Raw genomic sequence first — 11,327 nt, forward strand, 5'->3', positions numbered from 1 at the left:
CTGAGCCTTAGGCCTGGTTCAGACGACACTCTGGGCTTTGTGGTTAGCTTAACCATGTTCTGCTGTAGTTAATGCAAACCACATGCGGAATACTTGCAGACAACACTTTTAACCCTTTTGTGGTTAAGTTTTCTTTAACCACAAAGTTGTTAGTGGAACACCTGATTCCTCCAACTCATCACCCTGTATCTCAGCAGCCCTAGCGCTAGGAGCCCTGGCAGTTATGGCCGTCATTTTAGAGCAGGCACCAAGGAAATCTGCAATTCTATGCATGCATTGCCTCGTTTAGTGAGCAGTTCCTTTGCTTTCTGCATTGCTATGCCTGCTATACATCTACAGTCATCACAGGGGAGGCGAAAGCCTTCCTGGACGGCTGCACTAGCTGCATCATCAGGCAGTGCTGCCACAGTAATCAGAACCTGAGGGGTGTAATGGTGCTTCAAAAAGGAGGGAGAAATGGATGCTTCATATGGGGAAATTGCAAGTGGGTATTTGAAAAGCTCTACTGTAAGCATGCTCTGCTAAGAAGAGCAAAATCACTCCAAAAAACTAATGCAAAACACGAAATGGCAGTCACAGCAAGCGTATCCATCAGCAGTCCAGAGCAGCCATAGAGCCCGCTGGCTAGAGCGGCCCTGCCTAATTAGGCAACTCTATATTGGAAGCTCTTTGCCTTAAACCCTTAACCACAGTCACGTGTCAGACAACACTTTTAGCCATGGTTAGTGCAGGGGCAGATGGTTAGGGAAAACGTGTGTCAGACACCATTAATCATGGTTAAGCATTCCATTAACCGTTTTGTGGTTAAGCAGCATGGTTTAGTGTATTGTCTGAAAAGGGCCTGTGACTTGTTAGCATCTATGCAATATTCGTTTCCATCAAGATTGGGGAGCATAATTCGATTTTAATCCCATAATAGTGGAGCTGTGCATTTGCTACAATTCTATGAAAGTACAAAAATGATCAACGTGGTATTAGCTGTAGAATTCAGTATTCTAGGAATATAAAGGACTGTATTCTTTTTTTGGAATAAGTTACAAGCTCTTACATATATAGGTATACCTGGAAGCATGTGAGTACTGTTTCCTGCTGAAATTCCAGAAGCCAGAGGAGTTGCTGAACAAAAACTTTAGGCAGCAGGCCATTACAAGGTGGGGAGATATATATATATATATATATATATATATATATATATATATATATATATATTTCATCAGTTCCCTAGGTCAAGGGACACTTGAGTGGTTTCACATTCCCCCAATTGAGCCTATAACCAGAACCAAGAGGGTAGGGAATTGCTGTGTGAACTTTGTTCTCCATAATATTTCCACTCACAGCCTATACCCTAGTACAGGCTGGCAGGGAGCAATGCAAGCCAAAAATATTGTGTGTGTGCATTGCAGAGCTTGGGTGCTGTACACCTGAAAAGCGCTCAATAACCTTGTACAAACTAAGAGGATAAAATGCAATAAGTTGTTTATTAACCATATGCTTGAGGACTCAAATTCCTATGCAGAAAGCAGATCACTAGGAAACAAACTGGAAATTCACATATTGTACATCATAAGAAAAGGTCTGCTGAATCAAGCCAAAAGTCCATAATACTCAGGATCCTGTTTCCTACAGTGGCCGATGCTTTTGGAAAAGTACTGCTGCTGCTGCTCCCCAGCAACTGATATTCAGTGACATTCATCTTGATGGGCCAGTACACTCAGTTTGATTTCACTTGTGCTTATATATACCGTTTCCCTGCCTGTGTATATATACACACAGTGAAATAGCTGATTATAACAATCGCAGCAAGTTAATTAAGCACTGGAGAAAAGTGTTTATAACCAAGAAAAGTGAGTTCTGATGTATCCTTTTACTGATTTATCTCTAGAAAAGGTACTATTATAAAATGCACCACTCTGTTTGTGAATTGTTGTTTCATTGTCTGATTCAACCGGTTACATCAATCTCTATAAAAACCCAGAATTATGTTAGTAGGTTTTGTGCTATCTTTGAATTCCCAGTTGGATCCATTTCCCTTGGAGACATAAACATACCTTTGTCATCTTCCTGTGCTAAACAGGAAAGACGCAAATTCTCACAAATGTGCATGAATATAGTTTGAACATATAACTTGGCACGTCAACAAAATATTCTAATATTGCACTATGAAAGCCAGTCAAAAGCAAGGTGGAGTATGTTGCAAAGGAGAAGACTTTCATTTGACAAAGGCTTATAAAACAGAAAAAGCAAAATAACAAAAGTTGAAGGGCATAGCTCTTCACTCCCTATTTATACCAAAAACCCTGAGGCATTAAATCATAGTCATTTATAATAGTTGAATTTATATGTTCTCTTGTATGCCTTTTGACTTTCAAGTTTCAGGAGTAGCATCCAATGAGTGAAAAATAAGACTTTGGATCCAGAAATATACTATTCAAATACTGGCTATACACAAATAGTTTTGGGTGTGTCACATATATAACGACAGGTAAACGGAGTGTCCTGATCTTAAGTTTAGTTACATGGAATAGGATGTCGGAGAAATTTATTTCAGTTGGTTTTTGACCAGCATTTACCCAATTCACATCTCCTGGTACAGAACATGAGCCTGGGTGCAAGAGACCTCTGGCAAGAGCAATCTAACATTTCCCTGGCAGCGTGCAGCATGAGAAGGAAGAGGGGGAGAAAGAAAAGGGGTGACACCCACTTTTGGCTCTGGCCTTGCTCACCGCTGGCTTCAGTCCTGCTTACCACTGACATGTGGCTGTTGACAGATTACCCAGAGGGAGTGCGGCCCTCAACAGAAAAAGTTTGCCAACCCCAGTTCTAGAGAAACCATCACTGTGACCCACTTCACACATCATAGCCAATTCCAGAGTTTTTAAATTCAGGAATTACTGGGAGTGCATGGGAGTGAGTAAGCACGCGGCTCACCACTTCCATATTCAATTAACAATTCAAGAATGATTGCCCCGGGTTTGCTGTTGGGTTAACTCTGGGTTGTTTAATCCATGAACAACCCAGAGTTTTCAAATTTGAACATCACAAAACCACCCAGGAACACCCCATTCTGAGTTCTTAATTGAAAAAAGAGGTAAGCAAGCTCTCTCTCTCTCACACACACACACAAGTCCGGCATTAAACACCCCAGGAATTGGCTGAGACATGTGAACCAGGGGCTTGTCTATATGGCTTGTTTACCCCGACCTAAAGGCGCATATTCATGTTTTAGGTTACAAGATGCAGCCGTCCATTCGCCGCAGTGATGGGTTTTAACTGCGATAATGCACATTTTCGCATTCACAATTTACTGCGACTTTTAGATCACGTCTGAGTTTGCACCGTGTTATGGCTATGTGTCTTTGGGGGAGTTAAATCAGATTTTGACATGTGGGCAGAGCTTTGAGGGTAGGACAACATGATTTCACACCAATCGACTGCCTTGTTAGTTCACACCGATTTTAGTTTGAAGTTTCTCTGCCAAGCTCCGCAGAGAAAGCTTATTAAAACAAATTTATTTATGTATTTATATATTTAGTGCATTTCTGTACTGCCCAATATGTGAACCTCTGGGAAGTTCACAAAAACAAAGAGGGGGAAACGGGGAGCCAGACAAAAGAGACATGTTCTGCTGCCTCGTTCCTTTTCCTCTGTGGCCTCATTCCTTTCCTTGTGCTGCATCTTTCCTCCCCCCCCCCTGCTCCCAGTTTGTCTGTTCTACGAATCTGCGGAGCTCCCCATATAAAATGTATAGCTTCGCAACTCTCTCCTCCATAGCTTCCTGTATGCGATAATGCGCATGTGCACATTCAGGAAATAAATCACTATTGCTGCTGCAGAGTGACGCTTTTTACCTACATTCGAATTAATGAAAATTCGGGTTTATATTTAATGAGGAGCAATCCCATTGTCATATAGATGGGGGCCAGGTTAAAATGGCCCTGTAATTAATCTAAGTGGCCACTGGGGTATCTTTGGATAAAGACAGACATACAATTTTAAGTGTGGAGGAACTGGACATTCTTTAACCTGTAAGCAGCAAATATGTGTTCAAACTATTTCTACCATATTTAGAATGTATGTCTGTAGATGTTAAAGGGAATTACACTGATTGAGCTCATAGCTAGACCCATGTACTTCTGAATTCAACAGCACATTGCTCATCTTTCACATTCTTGCGCCTTAGCAACCAGATCAAATAAGCTTTTTATTTAAAAAGAAAAATATTCTCCACCCCATCTCCATCCTGTCACCTTCTTTTGAAGCTACACAGCAGGGCAAATGGAACAAAATCTGTTAAATAGTAACATTTTGCTAATCTAATACTCAAATGCAAAACAAAACAGCTGCAACATGTAAATTGTTGTCAGTGTTGCTCAGAAGCCAAAGAAAATAACAATACAATCACACTCTCATATTGGAGATGAAATATTGGGTACTCCTGCTGAAAACATAAATAATGTTCATAAGACAATTGCTGTCTTCTTTCAGTGTATTTTTAAAAAAGTGATAAATGGCCATCTATCAGCAGTTATATGGTTTCCATTCATAACAGAAATCAAATGTCACATGGGCTAAGGATAATCTGCCAAGCTTGTGTTTGTTTCATCAGGTCACAAGAAGATCACCTGAGGCCCTGCCTTGACAGCGCCAGGTTGTCTCCACCTTTAAAAACAACAATCTCCGCTCCGGGGTGGTGGACGCTAATCCCAACACAGAGGGAGGATGCGGGGTTAGCAGTTAACATACCTTGGCTTTTGTCCTTTGTGTGATGCATGAGGCCTGGTTTGGTTTGGTTTCCTTACTGATGCTGACATGCGCCCTTCCCTTCCTCACTCGTGCTCTCACTTTCCACCCACCCCCTGACCTCTGCCCAGGCTTCCAGCGACCAATCAGGGGTCCCTTCCACCCAGGAACACCTCTACATCTATGCTGAAGCAAGGTTAGACGACAGAAGAGCTGTATAAACTTCACTCCAGCCTAAAAAGTTGGGGTAAGTCCCCAACTTATTAAATGTGGAACTTTGCAGGAAAGTCCCACTGTGGCTTCAAGGTGGCTGCTGCGTTGTATAACCGACACAGTGCTACCCCACAGCCACTGCAGGTCTTTTAAAACATATAGGCAGCCTTTGATAGTGTCAGACTTTAGGAAATATTCCCACCAGTTGCTAATCTTGGTTCCCTACTAACCCTGCACACCTTTGTATCGTTTTTCTGGACCAGCACTCTCATAATAGATGCTGCATTGTGATAACTGCATCATCAACTGGTTAACAAAAAGACAACAATAACAGCATTATAGATTTGGAGAACAATCACGGTGGAAGGGTCGCAGACACATTCTAGGACTTGATTCCCAAACGTGGCTAATGGAATAGTCCTATAGTTCCCTATATATCAGGGAGGGGAACATCAGGCGCAGGAACAAAATCTGCCCTCCTGGGGTCCCAATCTGGCCCTAGGGGGTCTCCAGATGGCCATGCCCCCTTCCCACAGTCCCACCCCCTTTCCCACAACCACCTAACATTTGGCAATATCCTGGATTTCTGTGCAGCTTTCCCCCATGTTTTAAAAGGTTGAAATGTCTCTCCAAAGGCTCAGGTACAGGCAGTAAGCGCTTTTAGCTGAAATATGCTAGAATTGGCGGGAGGGGGGTTGGGCCCATACCTTTTGCCTTTAGCTCTGCCCCCTTTACATTTGGCCCTGCCTAGCCCTGAAATGCAGCCCCCAATTAAATTTGTCTCTTGGGCTGAAAGAGCTTCCCTACCCCTGCTATACATGTAACTATGTTATTTCTAATTACAAGCAGCAGGAAATATCTGTTCATCTAAAAACTGAAACTGAATAAAACAAACATGAAAAATATTGAATGATTTATTTCTGGCAAATATTCTGGATTGATAATATTTATAGACTACCTTTCAACAGAAAGCTAAAGGTGGTTTATAATAATTTAAAAATGAAAAACAACCCATGCAAATAACAACACCAGAGAATGAATGAATATATATATATATATATATATATATATATATATATATATATATATATGTTCTCCCCTAATCCACAAATGCCCAGCAGTTATTTGCGTATGAAAGCAGACCAGGAGAGAATACAAGTGTGTTTCCCAATGCCAGAGCCACCATTGTAAAGACCCTGCTCCTGGTAGATTAGAATTTAACCTACTACGAGCTGGGCCTTTAAGTTATATATGTATATGCTACTACGTATTTCACAAGGAATACTTGTGATGTTTCCAAAGTAGTTCACAACACGCAGAGACAAAAATACAAATTCAATTTTAAAAATGTGCATATCACAATAAGCATCTCAATTCCAAAATATAATGAGTTAGATCCATACTTAGTTATGCTTCAAATAAAACCATTAAAATCAATTCATTACAACTAACTCTTTTAAGGACTTGCTATAAGCCTGACTAAGTCTGGCTCCAACTCTTCAAGCATCAGCAAAATAATTTCGGTCTGATTTTACATGAAAGCAGCACTAACAATAAAGGTATAAATAATACCTAAAAGACAAATACCACTGAACAAACAGTGGGTTGGTTCTAGGCTAAGTGATGCTTAAAGAAGACACATCGATTGCAATAGGATTTAAGTTAGTCAATCCAACTGTTTTCAGTAGGTCTACTCTATCCTCACATAACTCATGTAAGTTTGCACAACATGACAACCCCTGAGCAGAGTTTGGAGAGTGGGGGGTTTCTTGGCCGCTGTTCTGGGCTGAAGCCCTCCCAAGGTGACGTACAGCAATAAATCCACAAAACTAGTCCAATATTAAGACTGATAAAAGTACCATAAAAACAGTAAGAACACAACCCAAATAGCAATCAAAACCAACAACAAAACCAGCAATAGAAATAGCAACAAATATACGAAACGCAACATGACAACCGCAAACCAGTTTATTGAATAGTTGAAATTTACAATTTAAAAGAATAATTGTTAAAAAATAAAATAGGGAAATGGTTATCCAAGCATCCCCCTGTTGTTCGCTACTCAAAAATTGGCCCTTTCCTTCCCTGAACGGGGTGTGTGTCTGTGTCTGTGTCTGTGTGTCTGTGTGTGTGTAGGGAATACTCAGGTTCAGTTGCACACATGTTATATGTTGTTAGCTCTGGAGTATGCACAGGGTGATTAGAAGAGGGATCTATCAGAATGTGCATCAATAAAAATTTTCATGCATCACCAGTGTCAATATCATCCCGTTACCTGGGTTACATTACATATACTGTAGCCTCACTTTTCACTATCATACCAAGAAGCAGAACCTGGGGTTGGAAAGTGACACATGAGGAGTGAGGCTGTGAAGAAAGTGGTTGGTGTTTTCTTGGAAGTGAGCAGACTACAATTTGGACCATAAGTGAGAGGGTGATCAACTTTCCCCAAACTTCAAAGGCAATAGGGGCAGGGGCAGGGGCTGCAGTTAACCCACAGTTAACCTTTTACTTTCTCCCATATCAGTGAATGGCTGCTATGTACATACAGGGAAGGAAATCACTGTGGCCCTAGACTACAGTTCTGTAATTGGGAACAATGTTGCAGTGGGGGGTGGGGCAAAGCCCCAACTACGCCTGGTCATGGAAGGCCCAGCCTCCACTGACCATGGCACCAGGCCGGGCAGAGTACAAAGAGATGCATTGCACCAGGGTTGAGCACATGCTTCGCATGCAGTCAGTCTCTGGCGTCTACCATTGAAAAGTGGTGGCAAGTGCTGAGAAAGAGCCTCTTCCTGAGACCCTGCTTATCAGGGTAGAACAGGAGTAGGCAACATGGTGCCCACCACATGTTTTGGACTATAACTCCCATCAGCCCCAGCCAACATGGCCAAAGATAAAAAATGATGGGGCTGTATTCCAAAACATCTGGAGAGCACCAAGTTGCCTACTCCTGATTAAACCATATTGGGCTTAATATGAGGCTGCTTCATATGTACACTTATGTGCTTGCTATATACAGGCCCTGCCTACACACACACACACACACACACACACACACACACACACCAACCACATGTCATAATCACAGGCTTTTTGATACTGAAGTTACAACTGGGAGATGGCCCTGTCACAACAAAATATTATCATAAGAAAATCACCTAACTATCCAGACATAAGGAAAGATCCCCCCCCTCTGTTTCTCCCTCCATCCCTATGTGCATCATTCACTACTGCATTTTTAGATTTTGGAAGGCTTCTAAAATACAACCAGGAATGTTTCGTGAAATGCTGTCTTGCAGGAGAGTTCCCCTGCTGTAAAGAAAGCAAACAAAATCCAGACAACAGTTGTTATGTTTACAGTTTCTATGTGTCTGGCAGTGATTTTGCATACAGCAACCGGCTGGATTGTGCATATTGCTACATTTACTAATTTAAGAGTAGCCAGGGGGGAAAAAAGATACTCAGCTCCTGTTAATGCTTCTGGAACGGAAATGTTAGAATAAACCCTAGGGGGGTAAACATGGTTCAGTTCAGTTTCAGGAAGATGCAACTGACAAAAAAATGAACATTAATTAATGTGTCCTCAACACATCTTAAAATGAGTAGTATAGGATCTTTTATAGCATGATTTATTAAATGTGAGTGTTGTAGCAACATGTTCCCTAAATATTAAAAGATGGTGCTGCTCTTGTGCATAAATGCTTCTAATTTGATGAGTATGTATTTAAGATTTAGTCTTCCCAAGTTAATCCATTTAGGGCAGCCATGCTGGGTACTAAAATAGCATCTTTCTCTTAGATGTCCATGTAGGGCTATAAAATGATGTGCACCTGCCGCAATTTGCAAGAGATGATTTGAAAACAAATCTACTATTAACCGGCACAGAACCAAAGGAAATATCTCTGTCTGGGGAAAGCAAAGACCCTGGCTCACATACATGTGTTGCAACTTAAGCTTTTGTCGAGTCTGCCAATTCTGCCAGTAGCAACAGGAAGGAATCGTGTTGTGATTGCATGCAAGTTTTCAGCAGTCCCTTTCTGAATGTGACAATTTGCAAGTCTTTATAATCTCTGGAGGAACAAGCTTAATGCACTTGCTGTTTATCAATGGAGGGCAGCATTTCAAAATGAAACCCAGGTGCGTACTTTGGAATATTTTAGTAAGTGCATGTAGATATCATCAGATGGGAAAGCAACAAGGACAAATAAGAATGAGTGCACAGGAGTGAAATCTCCCATTCATGGCAGGCACTGATGTGTTCTCTTTCACAGAGAGAGAGAGAGAGAGAGAGAGAGAGAGAGAGAGAGAGAGAGAGAGAGAGAGAGAGAGAGAGAGAGAGAGAAATGCTAGGGTTATCTACAGCAAAAGAATGTTAGGGAAGTCAGCCAGTGGCTATGTTTGGGACTGTAATAATCTTGAGACGGAAATCAGACAGCAGCCTTTTTGCTTATTCCTGCTGTTTGTACAGAGTGACTCAGCAAGCAAAGTTCTTGTCACTCAGGCACATCACCTGCAAGAAGGCCTGAACACACACACAGAGGGCTCTTGAGGGGGATTAGCCCTAGCTTCACTCACAAACAAGGAAGAAAGGTGGCTTGTGCTAAAGAATGAAAGAGAAGTTGTATCCAGGGATACAAGGCACACCCTTAGCTGTTTAATTAACTAGACACAGCCAGAAGCAACAACAAGGAGGACCACAGACCTGAGATCTGTATGCCAAAGATCCATGCTATTCGGCCCTGGTTAAGCCTCATCTTGAGTATTGCGTCCAGTTCTGGGCACCACACTTCAAGAAGGACGCAGACAAGCTGGAGCGTGTTCAGAGGAGGGCAACCAGGATGATCAGGGGTCTGGAAACAAAGCCCAATGAAGAGAGACTGAAAGAACTGGGCATGTTTAGCCTGGAGAAGAGAAGATTGAGGAGAGACATGATAGCACTCTTCAAATACTTGAATGGTTGTCACACAGAGGAGGGCCAGGATCTCTTCTCGATCCTCCCAGAGTGCAGGACACGGAATAACGGGCTCAAGGAAGAAAGATTCCGACTGGACATCAGGAAAAACTTCCTGTTAGAGCAGTACGACAATGGAACCAGTTACCTAGGAAGATTGTGGGCTCTCCCACACTAGAGGCATTCAAGAGGCACCTGGACAACCATCTGTCATGTATGCTTTAAGGTGGATTCCTACATTGAGCAGGGGTTTGGACTCGATGGTCTTATAGGCCCCTTCCAACTCTGCTATTCTATGATTCTATGATTCTAAATGGCACTATTGGGAAAAGTATCCTCACTCTCTTGGCAACTGCATTTCATGACAAACCCATAATCCAGAGGAGAGAAAAGGCTGCATAGGATGCCTGAATGCATGAGCAGCCTTGTGTCTTGTTTGCCTTACTGATGAAATGAATTAAGACTACTAGGTAGCCAAAACATTATTTTGGGGGACACAAGTAGTCATTCCAACCCACAGCCAAGTTCTCCGATGCAAGCTCCTATTCATGTCAATGGGGCTTATGCAGGAGAACTTCCCAGGGAATTGACCCCATAGAGTGGATTGCAATCCATCCCTGGTTATAACCCAAAGGATTATTTGTCCTTGATTACAGTGACAAGATGGAAGGAAAGCAACTTTCAGGTGTGGGTCTTTTCCCGTGCAAGTGAATGGTTCAGAAAGAGTTGTGTGTAACATCGTCATCACTTCTTCTAATGCTGAACCTGGCCTATACCAATGGCTTTATTGCCAAAATGTGATCACTGTAAAACAAGAGGAAAGTATTAATGAGGATGGCAAATTGTTAACAGATTACAAAGAAAGGCCAAAGTGCTCAATTCCTACTTTGGCTCAGTCTTCCCCCAAAAGTGGGTCTATGACACACACACCCCTGGAAAAAAATTAAGCACAAGTTGAGGAGGCAGGATTGCAGTTTGAGATTGATAAACAAATGGTCAAGGAACACCTAATTTCTTTGAATGAGTTCAAATCTCCAGGGCCCAATGAACTGCATCCAAGAGTAATGAAGGAGCTAGCGGAAGAACTCTCAGAACCTTTGTCCATTATCTTTGCAAAATCATGGAAGACGGGTGAGGTGCTGGACAACTGAGAGGGCTAACATTGTCCCTATCTTCAAAAAGGGCAAAAGGAGGAAGCTGGGAACTACACACAAGTCAGTCTGAAATCTATCCCTGGGAAAATTTTGGAGCAGATTATAAAGAAGTCAATCTGTAAGCACCTTGAAAACAATGCAGTGATTACTAGAAGCCAGCATGGATTTGTCAAGAACAAATCCTGTCAGACTAATCTGATCTCATTTTTTGATCAGGAAACCTCCCTTGTGGACTGTGGGAATGCTGTGGACATAATATATCTTGA

Source organism: Elgaria multicarinata, chromosome 3, assembly GCF_023053635.1.
Source record: "Elgaria multicarinata webbii isolate HBS135686 ecotype San Diego chromosome 3, rElgMul1.1.pri, whole genome shotgun sequence".
Classification (NCBI taxonomy): Eukaryota; Metazoa; Chordata; class Lepidosauria; order Squamata; family Anguidae; genus Elgaria; species Elgaria multicarinata.